Below are 13,631 nucleotides of genomic sequence, written 5' to 3' on the forward strand. Positions count from 1 at the left end.
TTTTCCAAAACAGAAATGCACACACTCATGGAAATACAAAATCCTCAGAATTAGATTAAAGGGTTCTCAAAACCTCATAATACTGGCAGCAGTGGGATTTGAACCCACGCCTCCGAAGAGACTGGAGCCTTAATCCAGCGCCTTAGACCGCTCGGCCATGCTACCTAATGCATCATTAAAAGAGCTTCCTTAGAGTAAGTTTAGTGTATCTGACTACATTTTAAACTTGTGCATTGTGGAAAATGGATAGTCTCTAAACAAAAAGGAAAAAGCAATGATTCTATCTTTTGTCTTTTCCAAAAAAGCAAAGCACGCACTCATACAAAAATATGCTAATTTTTCTGTTAGCAAAAATCATAAATATAAGCTGAAAAGGTTTTCAAAACCTCAATATGTTGGCAGCAGTGGGATTTGAACCCACGCCTCCAAAGAGACTGGAGCCTAAATCCAGCGCCTTAGACCACTCAGCCATGCTACCTTAAACAGCATGGATAATTAAGCTTCCTTAGAGAAAGTGAAGTACATTTGACAACATTTAAAATTAGTACATTTTGGAAAATGGGCATGTCTCTAAACATTAGGCAAAAACAAAGATTCTATCAACGGTCTTTATCTTAACTGAAAACTGCTAAATCATACAAATACAAAAGAAGATTATATCACATGCTAATTTGCATGCTAGCAAAATCATAAGAATAAGTACAAAAACATTTCAAGATCTCATTATACTGGCAGCAGTGAGATTAAAGCATATGCTAATTTTGCATGTTAGCATAATTATAAGAATGAGATAAAAAGGTTTAAAAGAACTCATACTAGTGGCAGCAGTGGGATTTGAACTCACAAGTCTGTTGGAATATGGGTAAGTCTCTTAACAATAGGAAAAATCAAAGATTCTTTCAACTGTCTCTTCCTAAACAGAAATTAACACACTCATGAAAATACAAAATCATAAGAATTATATCAAAGGGTTCTCAAAACCTCATAATAATGGCAGCAGTGGGATTTGAATGGGCATGTCTCTAAACATTAGATAAAAGCAAGGATTCTTTCAACAGTCTTTATCTGAACTGAAAACTGGAAAATCATGCAAATACAAAAGAAGATTAAATCACATGCTAATTTGCATGTTAGCAAAATCATGAGAATAAGTACAAAAACATTTCAAGATCTCATAATACTGGCAGCAGTGGGTTTAAAGCATATGCTAATTTTGCATGTTAGCATAATTATAAGAATAAGATAAAAAGGTTTAAAAGAACTCATACTAGTGGCATTTGAACCCACAAGTCTGTTAAAATTTAGGTAAGTCTCTAAACAATAGGAACAATCAATGATTCTTTCAACTGTCTTTTCCAAAACAGAAATGCACACACTCATGGAAATACAAAATACTCAGAATTAGATCAAAGGGTTCTCAAACCTCATAATACTGGCAGCAGTGGGATTTGAACCCACGCCTCCGAAGAGACTGGAGCCTTAATCCAGCGCCTTAGACTGCTCGGCCATGCTACCTAATGCGTCATTAAAAGAGCTTCCTTAGAGTAAGTTTAGTGTATCTGACTACATTTTAAACTTGTGCATTGTGGAAAATGGATAGGTCTCTAAACAAAAAGGAAAAAGCAATGATTCTATCTTTTGTCTTTTCCAAAAAAGCAAAGCACGCACTCATACAAAAATATGCTAATTTTTCTATTAGCAAAATCATAAATATAAGCTGAAAAGGTTTTCAAAACCTCAATATGTTGACAGCAGTGGGATTTGAACCCACGCCTCCAAAGAGACTGGAGCCTAAATCCAGCACCTTAGACCACTCGGCCATGCTACCTTAAAAAGCATGGTTAATTAAGCTCCCTTAGAGAAAGTGAAGTACATTTGACAACATTTAAAATTAGTACATTTTGGAAAATGGGCATGTCTCTAAACATTAGGCAAAAACAAAGATTCTATCAACGGTCTTTATCTTAACTGAAAACTGCTAAATCATACAAATACAAAAGAAGATTATATCACATGCTAATTTGCATGCTAGCAAAATCATAAGAATAAGTACAAAAACATTTCAAGATCTCATTATACTGGCAGCAGTGAGATTAAAGCATATGCTAATTTTGCATGTTAGCATAATTATAAGAATGAGATAAAAAGGTTTAAAAGAACTCATACTAGTGGCAGCAGTGGGATTTGAACTCACAAGTCTGTTGGAATATGGGTAAGTCTCTTAACAATAGGAAAAATCAAAGATTCTTTCAACTGTCTCTTCCTAAACAGAAATTAACACTCATGAAAATACAAAATCATAAGAATTATATCAAAGGGTTCTCAAAACCTCATAATAATGGCAGCAGTGGGATTTGAATGGGCATGTCTCTAAACATTAGAAAAAAGCAAGGATTCTTTCAACAGTCTTTATCTGAACTGAAAACTGGAAAATCATGCAAATACAAAAGAAGATTAAATCACATGCTAATTTGCATGTTAGCAAAATCATAAGAATAAGTACAAAAACATTTCAAGATCTCATAATACTGGCAGCAGTGGGTTTAAAGCATACGCTAATTTTGCATGTTAGCATAATTATAAGAATAAGATAAAAAGGTTTAAAAGAACTCATACTAGTGGCATTTGAACCCACAAGTCTGTTAAAATTTAGGTAAGTCTCTAAACAATAGGAACAATCAATGATTCTTTCAACTGTCTTTTCCAAAACAGAAATGCACACACTCATGGAAATACAAAATACTCAGAATTAGATCAAAGGGTTCTCAAAACCTCATAATACTGGCAGCAGTGGGATTTGAACCCACGCCTCCGAAGAGACTGGAGCCTTAATCCAGCGCCTTAGACTGCTCGGCCATGCTACCTAATGCGTCATTAAAAGAGCTTCCTTAGAGTAAGTTTAGTGTATCTGACTACATTTTAAACTTGTGCATTGTGGAAAATGGATAGGTCTCTAAACAAAAAGGAAAAAGCAATTATTCTATCTTTTGTCTTTTCCAAAAAAGCAAAGCACGCACTCATACAAAAATATGCTAATTTTTCTATTAGCAAAATCATAAATATAAGCTGAAAAGGTTTTCAAAACCTCAATATGTTGACAGCAGTGGGATTTGAACCCACGCCTCCAAAGAGACTGGAGCCTAAATCCAGCACCTTCGACCACTCGGCCATGCTACCTTAAAAAGCATGGTTAATTAAGCTCCCTTAGAGAAAGTGAAGTACATTTGACAACATTTAAAATTAGTACATTTTGGAAAATGGGCATGTCTCTAAACATTAGGCAAAAACAAAGATTCTATCAACGGTCTTTATCTTAACTGAAAACTGCTAAATCATACAAATACAAAAGAAGATTATATCACATGCTAATTTGCATGCTAGCAAAATCATAAGAATAAGTACAAAAACATTTCAAGATCTCATTATACTGGCAGCAGTGAGATTAAAGCATATGCTAATTTTGCATGTTAGCATAATTATAAGAATGAGATAAAAAGGTTTAAAAGAACTCATACTAGTGGCAGCAGTGGGATTTGAACTCACAAGTCTGTTGGAATATGGGTAAGTCTCTTAACAATAGGAAAAATCAAAGATTCTTTCAACTGTCTCTTCCTAAACAGAAATTAACACACTCATGAAAATACAAAATCATAAGAATTAGATCAAAGGGTTCTCAAAACCTCATAATAATGGCAGCAGTGGGATTTGAATGGGCATGTCTCTAAACATTAGAAAAAAGCAAGGATTCTTTCAACAGTCTTTATCTGAACTGAAAACTGGAAAATCATGCAAATACAAAAGAAGATTAAATCACATGCTAATTTGCATGTTAGCAAAATCATAAGAATAAGTACAAAAACATTTCAAGATCTCATAATACTGGCAGCAGTGGGTTTAAAGCATACGCTAATTTTGCATGTTAGCATAATTATAAGAATAAGATAAAAAGGTTTAAAAGAACTCATACTAGTGGCATTTGAACCCACAAGTCTGTTAAAATTTAGGTAAGTCTCTAAACAATAGGAACAATCAATGATTCTTTCAACTGTCTTTTCCAAAACAGAAATGCACACACTCATGGAAATACAAAATCCTCAGAATTAGATCAAAGGGTTCTCAAAACCTCATAATACTGGCAGCAGTGGGATTTGAACCCACGCCTCCGAAGAGACTGGAGCCTTAACCCAGCGCCTTAGACTGCTCGGCCATGCTACCTAATGCGTCATTAAAAGAGCTTCCTTAGAGTAAGTTTAGTGTATCTGACTACATTTTAAACTTGTGCATTGTGGAAAATGGATAGGTCTCTAAACAAAAAGGAAAAAGCAATGATTCTATCTTTTGTCTTTTCCAAAAAAGCAAAGCACGCACTCATACAAAAATATGCTAATTTTTCTATTAGCAAAATCATAAATATAAGCTGAAAAGTTTTTCAAAACCTCAATATGTTGACAGCAGTGGGATTTGAACCCACGCCTCCAAAGAGACTGGAGCCTAAATCCAGCACCTTAGACCACTCGGCCATGCTACCTTAAAAAGCATGGTTAATTAAGCTCCCTTAGAGAAAGTGAAGTACATTTGACAACATTTAAAATTAGTACATTTTGGAAAATGGGCATGTCTCTAAACATTAGGCAAAAACAAAGATTCTATCAACGGTCTTTATCTTAACTGAAAACTGCTAAATCATACAAATACAAAAGAAGATTATATCACATGCTAATTTGCATGCTAGCAAAATCATAAGAATAAGTACAAAAACATTTCAAGATCTCATTATACTGGCAGCAGTGAGATTAAAGCATATGCTAATTTTGCATGTTAGCATAATTATAAGAATGAGATAAAAAGGTTTAAAAGAACTCATACTAGTGGCAGCAGTGGGATTTGAACTCACAAGTCTGTTGGAATATGGGTAAGTCTCTTAACAATAGGAAAAATCAAAGATTCTTTCAACTGTCTCTTCCTAAACAGAAATTAACACACTCATGAAAATACAAAATCATAAGAATTAGATCAAAGGGTTCTCAAAACCTCATAATAATGGCAGCAGTGGGATTTGAATGGGCATGTCTCTAAACATTAGAAAAAAGCAAGGATTCTTTCAACAGTCTTTATCTGAACTGAAAACTGGAAAATCATGCAAATACAAAAGAAGATTAAATCACATGCTAATTTGCATGTTAGCAAAATCATAAGAATAAGTACAAAAACATTTCAAGATCTCATAATACTGGCAGCAGTGGGTTTAAAGCATATGCTAATTTTGCATGTTAGCATAATTATAAGAATAAGATAAAAAGGTTTAAAAGAACTCATACTAGTGGCATTTGAAACCACAAGTCTGTTAAAATTTAGGTAAGTCTCTAAACAATAGGAACAATCAATGATTCTTTCAACTGTCTTTTCCAAAACAGAAATGCACACACTCATGGAAATACAAAATCCTCAGAATTAGATCAAAGGGTTCTCAAAACCTCATAATACTGGCAGCAGTGGGATTTGAACCCACGCCTCCGAAGAGACTGGAGCCTTAATCCAGTGCCTTAGACCGCTCGGCCATGCTACCTAATGCATCATTAAAAGAGCTTCCTTAGAGTAAGTTTAGTGTATCTGACTACATTTTAAACTTGTGCATTGTGGAAAATGGATAGTCTCTAAACAAAAAGGAAAAAGCAATGATTCTATCTTTTGTCTTTTCCAAAAAAGCAAAGCACGCACTCATACAAAAATATGCTAATTTTTCTGTTAGCAAAATCATAAATATAAGCTGAAAAGGTTTTCAAAACCTCAATATGTTGGCAGCAGTGGGATTTGAACCCACGCCTCCAAAGAGACTGGAGCCTAAATCCAGCGCCTTAGACCACTCAGCCATGCTACCTTAAACAGCATGGATAATTAAGCTTCCTTAGAGAAAGTGAAGTACATTTGACAACATTTAAAATTAGTACATTTTGGAAAATGGGCATGTCTCTAAACATTAGGCAAAAACAAAGATTCTATCAACGGTCTTTATCTTAACTGAAAACTGCTAAATCATACAAATACAAAAGAAGATTATATCACATGCTAATTTGCATGCTAGCAAAATCATAAGAATAAGTACAAAAACATTTCAAGATCTCATAATACTGGCAGCAGTGAGATTAAAGCATATGCTAATTTTGCATGTTAGCATAATTATAAGAATGAGATAAAAAGGTTTAAGAGAACTCATACTAGTGGCAGCAGTGGGATTTGAACTCACAAGTCTGTTGGAATATGGGTAAGTCTCTTAACAATAGGAAAAATCAATGATTCTTTCAACTGTCTTTTCCTAAACAGAAATTAACACACTCATGAAAATACAAAATCATAAGAATTAGATCAAAGGGTTCTCAAAACCTCATAATACTGGCAGCAGTGGGATTTGAATGGGCATGTCTCTAAACATTAGAAAAAAGCAAGGATTCTATCAACAGTCTTTATCTGAACTGAAAACTGCAAAATCATGCAAATACAAAAGAAGATTAAATCACATGCTAATTTGCATGTTAGCAAAATCATAAGAATAAGTACAAAAACATTTCAAGATCTCATAATACTGGCAGCAGTGGGTTTAAAGCATATGCTAATTTTGCATGTTAGCATTATTATAAGAATAAGATAAAAAGGTTTAAAATAACTCATACTAGTGGCATTTGAACCCACAAGTCTGTTAAAATTTAGGTAAGTCTCTAAACAATAGGAACAATCAATGATTCTTTCAACTGTCTTTTCCAAAACAGAAATGCACACACTCATGGAAATACAAAATCCTCAGAATTAGATCAAAGGGTTCTCAAAACCTCATAATACTGGCAGCAGTGGGATTTGAACCCACGCCTCCGAAGAGACTGGAGCCTTAATCCAGCGCCTTAGACCGCTCGGCCATGCTACCTAATGCATCATTGAAAGAGCTTCCTTAGAGTAAGTTTAGTGTATCTGACTACATTTTAAACTTGTGCATTGTGGAAAATGGATAGGTCTCTAAACAAAAAGGAAAAAGCAATGATTCTATCTTTTGTCTTTTCCAAAAAAGCAAAGCACACACTCATACAAAAATATGCTAATTTTTCTATTAGCAAAATCATAAATATAAGCTGAAAAGGTTTTCAAAACCTCAATATGTTGGCAGCAGTGGGATTTGAAACCACGCCTCCAAAGAGACTGGAACCTAAATCCAGCGCCTTAGACCACTCGGCCATGCTACCTTAAACAGTATGGTTAATTAAGCTTCCTTAGAGAAAGTGAAGTACATTTGACAACATTTAAAATTAGTACATTTTGGAAAATGGGCATGTCTCTAAACATTAGGCAAAAACAAAGATTCTATCAACGGTCTTTATCTTAACTGAAAACTGCTAAATCATACAAATACAAAAGAAGATTACACACATGCTAATTTGCATGCTAGCAAAATCATAAGAATAAGTACAAAAACATTTCAAGATCTCATAATACTGGCAGCAGTGGGTTTAAAGCATATGCTAATTTTGCATGTTAGCATAATAATAAGAATAAGATAAAAAGGTTTAAAAGAACTCATACTAGTGGCATTTGAACCCACAAGTCTGTTAAAATTTAGGTAAGTCTCTAAACAATAGGAACAATCAATGATTCTTTCAACTGTCTTTTCCAAAACAGAAATTGACACACTCATGGAAATTCAAAATACTTAGAATTAGATCAAAGGGTTCTCAAAACCTCATAATACTGGCAGCAGTGGGATATGAACCCACGCCTCCGAAGAGACTGGAACCTTAATCCAGCGCCTTAGACCGCTTGGCCATGCTACCTAATGCATCATTAAAAGAGCTTCCTTAGAGTAAGTTTAGTCTATCTGACTACATTTTAAACTTGTGCATTGTGGAAAATGGATAGGTCTCTAAACAAAAAGGAAAAAGCAATGATTCTATCTTTTGTCTTTTCCAAAAAAGCAAAGCACGCACTCATACAAAAATATGCTAATTTTTCTATTAGCAAAATCATAAATATAAGCTGAAAAGGTTTTCAAAACCTCAATATGTTGGCAGCAGTGGGATTTGAACCCACGCCTCCAAAGAGACTGGAGCCTAAATCCAGCACCTTAGACCACTCGGCCATGCTACCTTAAACAGCATGGTTAATTAAGCTCCCGTAGAGAAAGTGAAGTACATTTGACAACATTTAAAATTAGTACATTTTGGAAAATGGGCATGTCTCTAAACATTAGGCAAAAACAAAGATTCTATCAACGGTCTTTATCTTAACTGAAAACTGCTAAATCATACAAATACAAAAGAAGATTATATCACATGCTAATTTGCATGCTAGCAAAATCATAAGAATAAGTACAAAAACATTTCAAGATCTCATAATACTGGCAGCAGTGAGATTAAAGCATATGCTAATTTTGCATGTTAGCATAATTATAAGAATGAGATAAAAAGGTTTAAAAGAACTCATACTAGTGGCAGCAGTGGGATTTGAACTCACAAGTCTGTTGGAATATGGGTAAGTCTCTTAACAATAGGAAAAATCAATGATTCTTTCAACTGTCTTTTCCTAAATAGAAATTAACACACTCATGAAAATACAAAATCATAAGAATTAGATCAAAGGGTTCTCAAAACCTCATAATAATGGCAGCAGTGGGATTTGAATGGGCATGTCTCTAAACATTAGAAAAAAGCAAGGATTCTTTCAACAGTCTTTATCTGAACTGAAAACTGGAAAATCATGCAAATACAAAAGAAGATTAAATCACATGCTAATTTGCATGTTAGCAAAATCATGAGAATAAGTACAAAAACATTTCAAGATCTCATAATACTGGCAGCAGTGGGTTTAAAGCATATGCTAATTTTGCATGTTAGCATTATTATAAGAATAAGATAAAAAGGTTTAAAAGAACTCATACTAGTGGCATTTGAACCCACAAGTCTGTTAAAATTTAGGTAAGTCTCTAAACAATAGGAACAATCAATGATTCTTTCAACTGTCTTTTCCAAAACAGAAATGCACACACTCATGGAAATACAAAATCCTCAGAATTAGATCAAAGGGCTCTCAAAACCTCATAATGCTGGCAGCAGTGGGATTTGAACCCACACCTCCGAAGAGACTGGAGCCTTAATCCAGCGCCTTAGACCGCTCGGCCATGCTACCTAATGCATCATTAAAAGAGCTTCCTTAGAGTAAGTTTAGTGTATCTGACTACATTTTAAACTTGTGCATTGTGGAAAATGGATAGGTCTCTAAACAAAAAGGAAAAAGCAATGATTCTATCTTTTGTCTTTTCCAAAAAAGCAAAGCACGCACTCATACAAAAATATGCTAATTTTTCTATTAGCAAAATCATAAATATAAGCTGAAAAGGTTTTCAAAACCTCAATATGTTGGCAGCAGTGGGATTTGAACCCACGCCTCCAAAGAGACTGGAGCCTAAATCCAGCACCTTAGACCACTCGGCCATGCTACCTTAAACAGCATGGTTAATTAAGCTCCCGTAGAGAAAGTGAAGTACATTTGACAACATTTAAAATTAGTACATTTTGGAAAATGGGCATGTCTCTAAACATTAGGCAAAAACAAAGATTCTATCAACGGTCTTTATCTTAACTGAAAACTGCTAAATCATACAAATACAAAAGAAGATTATATCACATGCTAATTTGCATGCTAGCAAAATCATAAGAATAAGTACAAAAACATTTCAAGATCTCATAATACTGGCAGCAGTGAGATTAAAGCATATGCTAATTTTGCATGTTAGCATAATTATAAGAATGAGATAAAAAGGTTTAAAAGAACTCATACTAGTGGCAGCAGTGGGATTTGAACTCACAAGTCTGTTGGAATATGGGTAAGTCTCTTAACAATAGGAAAAATCAATGATTCTTTCAACTGTCTTTTCCTAAATAGAAATTAACACACTCATGAAAATACAAAATCATAAGAATTAGATCAAAGGGTTCTCAAAACCTCATAATAATGGCAGCAGTGGGATTTGAATGGGCATGTCTCTAAACATTAGAAAAAAGCAAGGATTCTTTCAACAGTCTTTATCTGAACTGAAAACTGGAAAATCATGCAAATACAAAAGAAGATTAAATCACATGCTAATTTGCATGTTAGCAAAATCATGAGAATAAGTACAAAAACATTTCAAGATCTCATAATACTGGCAGCAGTGGGTTTAAAGCATATGCTAATTTTGCATGTTAGCATTATTATAAGAATAAGATAAAAAGGTTTAAAAGAACTCATACTAGTGGCATTTGAACCCACAAGTCTGTTAAAATTTAGGTAAGTCTCTAAACAATAGGAACAATCAATGATTCTTTCAACTGTCTTTTCCAAAACAGAAATGCACACACTCATGGAAATACAAAATCCTCAGAATTAGATCAAAGGGCTCTCAAAACCTCATAATGCTGGCAGCAGTGGGATTTGAACCCACGCCTCCGAAGAGACTGGAGCCTTAATCCAGCGCCTTAGACCGCTCGGCCATGCTACCTAATGCATCATTAAAAGAGCTTCCTTAGAGTAAGTTTAGTGTATCTGACTACATTTTAAACTTGTGCATTGTGGAAAATGGATAGGTCTCTAAACAAAAAGGAAAAAGCAATGATTCTATCTTTTGTCTTTTCCAAAAAAGCAAAGCACACACTCATACAAAAATATGCTAATTTTTCTATTAGCAAAATCATAAATATAAGCTGAAAAGGTTTTCAAAACCTCAATATGTTGGCAGCAGTGGGATTTGAACCCACGCCTCCAAAGAGACTGGAGCCTAAATCCAGCGCCTTAGACCACTCGGCCATGCTACCTTAAACAGTATGGTTAATTAAGCTTCCTTAGAGAAAGTGAAGTACATTTGACAACATTTAAAATTAGTACATTTTGGAAAATGGGCATGTCTCTAAACATTAGGCAAAAACAAAGATTCTATCAACGGTCTTTATCTTAACTGAAAACTGCTAAATCATACAAATACAAAAGAAGATTACACACATGCTAATTTGCATGCTAGCAAAATCATAAGAATAAGTACAAAAACATTTCAAGATCTCATAATACTGGCAGCAGTGGGTTTAAAGCATATGCTAATTTTGCATGTTAGCATAATTATAAGAATAAGATAAAAAGGTTTAAAAGAACTCATACTAGTGGCATTTGAACCCACAAGTCTGTAAAAAATTTAGGTAAGTCTCTAAACTAAAGTCTAAAACTGTCTTTTCCAAAACAGAAATGCACACACTCATGGAAATACAAAATCCTCAGAATTAGATCAAAGGGTTCTCAAAACCTCATAATACTGGCAGCAGTGGGATTTGAACCCACGCCTCCGAAGAGACTGGAGCCTTAATCCAGCGCCTTAGACCGCTCGGCCATGCTACCTAATGCATCATTAAAAGAGCTTCCTTAGAGTAAGTTTAGTGTATCTGACTACATTTTAAACTTGTGCATTGTGGAAAATGGATAGTCTCTAAACAAAAAGGAAAAAGCAATGATTCTATCTTTTGTCTTTTCCAAAAAAGCAAAGCACGCACTCATACAAAAATATGCTAATTTTTCTGTTAGCAAAAATCATAAATATAAGCTGAAAAGGTTTTCAAAACCTCAATATGTTGGCAGCAGTGGGATTTGAACCCACGCCTCCAAAGAGACTGGAGCCTAAATCCAGCGCCTTAGACCACTCAGCCATGCTACCTTTAACAGCATGGATAATTAAGCTTCCTTAGAGAAAGTGAAGTACATTTGACAACATTTAAAATTAGTACATTTTGGAAAATGGGCATGTCTCTAAACATTAGGCAAAAACAAAGATTCTATCAACGGTCTTTATCTTAACTGAAAACTGCTAAATCATACAAATACAAAAGAAGATTATATCACATGCTAATTTGCATGCTAGCAAAATCATAAGAATAAGTACAAAAACATTTCAAGATCTCATAATACTGGCAGCAGTGAGATTAAAGCATATGCTAATTTTGCATGTTAGCATAATTATAAGAATGAGATAAAAAGGTTTAAGAGAACTCATACTAGTGGCAGCAGTGGGATTTGAACTCACAAGTCTGTTGGAATATGGGTAAGTCTCTTAACAATAGGAAAAATCAATGATTCTTTCAACTGTCTTTTCCTAAACAGAAATTAACACACTCATGAAAATACAAAATCATAAGAATTAGATCAAAGGGTTCTCAAAACCTCATAATACTGGCAGCAGTGGGATTTGAATGGGCATGTCTCTAAACATTAGAAAAAAGCAAGGATTCTATCAACAGTCTTTATCTGAACTGAAAACTGCAAAATCATGCAAATACAAAAGAAGATTAAATCACATGCTAATTTGCATGTTAGCAAAATCATAAGAATAAGTACAAAAACATTTCAAGATCTCATAATACTGGCAGCAGTGGGTTTAAAGCATATGCTAATTTTGCATGTTAGCATTATTATAAGAATAAGATAAAAAGGTTTAAAAGAACTCATACTAGTGGCATTTGAACCCACAAGTCTGTTAAAATTTAGGTAAGTCTCTAAACAATAATAATAATAATAATTTTATTTATATAGCGCCAACATATTCCGCAGCGCTTTACAACTTATAGAGGGGACTTATACAGACAACAGACATTACAGCATAACAGAAATCACAGTTCAAAACAGATACCAGGAGGAATGAGGGCCCTGCTGCTCGCAAGCTTACAATCTATGAGGAAAAGGGGAGACCCGAGAGGTGGATGGTAACAATTGCTTTAGTTATTTGGACCAGCCATAGTGTAAGGCTCGGGTGTTCATGTAAAGCTGCATGAACCAGTTAACTGCCTAAGTATGTAGCAGTACAGACACAGAGGCTATTAACTGCGTAAAGTGTATGAGAACATGATGGAGGAACGTGATTATGTTGTTGTTTTTTATTAATAGGCCACACAGGGATAATTAGGTTAATGCGTTGAGGCGGTAGGCCAATCTGAACAAATGAGTTTTTAGTGCACGCTTAAAACTGTGGGGATTGGGGATTAATTGTATTAACCTAGGTAATGCATTCCAAAGAATCGGCGCCGCACGTGTAAAGTCTTGGAGACGGGAGTGGGAGGTTCTGATTATTGAGGATGCTAACCTGAGGTCATTAGCAGAGCGGAGGGCACGGGTAGGTTGGTAGACTGAGACCAGAGAGGAGATGTAGGGTGGTGCTGAGCCATGGAGTGCTTTGTGGATGAGGGTAGTAGTTTTGTACTGGATTCTGGATTGGATGGGTAGCCAGTGTAATGACTGGCACAAGGTAGAGGCATCGGTGTAACGGTTGGCGAGGAATATGATCCTGGCAGCAGCATTCAGGACAGATTGGAGCGGGGAGAGTCTGGTAAAAGGTAGGCCAATTAGTAGAGAGTTACAATAGTCCAGACGAGAGTGAATAAGTGAGACAGTAAGAGTTTTTGCAGAGTCGAAAGTAAGAAAAGGGCGAATTCTGGAAATGTTTTTGAGATGCAGATAAGAAGAGCGAGCCAGTGATCGGATGTGGGGGGTGAAAGAAAGCTCGGAATCAAAGATGACTCCAAGGCAGCGGGCATGTTGCTTTGGAGTAATGGTGGAACCGCACACAGAGATGGCAATGTCGG

At 35.1% G+C, this 13,631-nt stretch overlaps 5 non-coding genes across 5 annotated transcripts; all 5 read right to left on the reverse strand.

The window, feature by feature from the left end:
* Positions 1-83: 83 nt before the first annotated feature.
* Positions 84-165, reverse strand: TRNAL-AAG (transfer RNA leucine (anticodon AAG)). Its single transcript has one exon. It is a non-coding gene; the product is annotated as a tRNA-Leu (tRNA).
* A 6,669-nt stretch (positions 166-6,834) lies between these two features.
* On the reverse strand, positions 6,835-6,916 carry TRNAL-AAG (transfer RNA leucine (anticodon AAG)). The gene has a single exon. It is a non-coding gene; the product is annotated as a tRNA-Leu (tRNA).
* Positions 6,917-10,434: 3,518 nt separating this feature from the next.
* Positions 10,435-10,516, reverse strand: TRNAL-AAG (transfer RNA leucine (anticodon AAG)). The gene has a single exon. It is a non-coding gene; the product is annotated as a tRNA-Leu (tRNA).
* Positions 10,517-10,747: 231 nt separating this feature from the next.
* On the reverse strand, positions 10,748-10,829 carry TRNAL-UAG (transfer RNA leucine (anticodon UAG)). Its single transcript has one exon. It is a non-coding gene; the product is annotated as a tRNA-Leu (tRNA).
* Positions 10,830-11,318: 489 nt separating this feature from the next.
* Positions 11,319-11,400, reverse strand: TRNAL-AAG (transfer RNA leucine (anticodon AAG)). Its single transcript has one exon. It is a non-coding gene; the product is annotated as a tRNA-Leu (tRNA).
* Positions 11,401-13,631: the final 2,231 nt, after the last annotated feature.

Source organism: Ranitomeya variabilis, chromosome 5 (genome assembly GCF_051348905.1).
Source record: "Ranitomeya variabilis isolate aRanVar5 chromosome 5, aRanVar5.hap1, whole genome shotgun sequence".
In the NCBI taxonomy this organism is placed as follows: Eukaryota; Metazoa; Chordata; class Amphibia; order Anura; family Dendrobatidae; genus Ranitomeya; species Ranitomeya variabilis.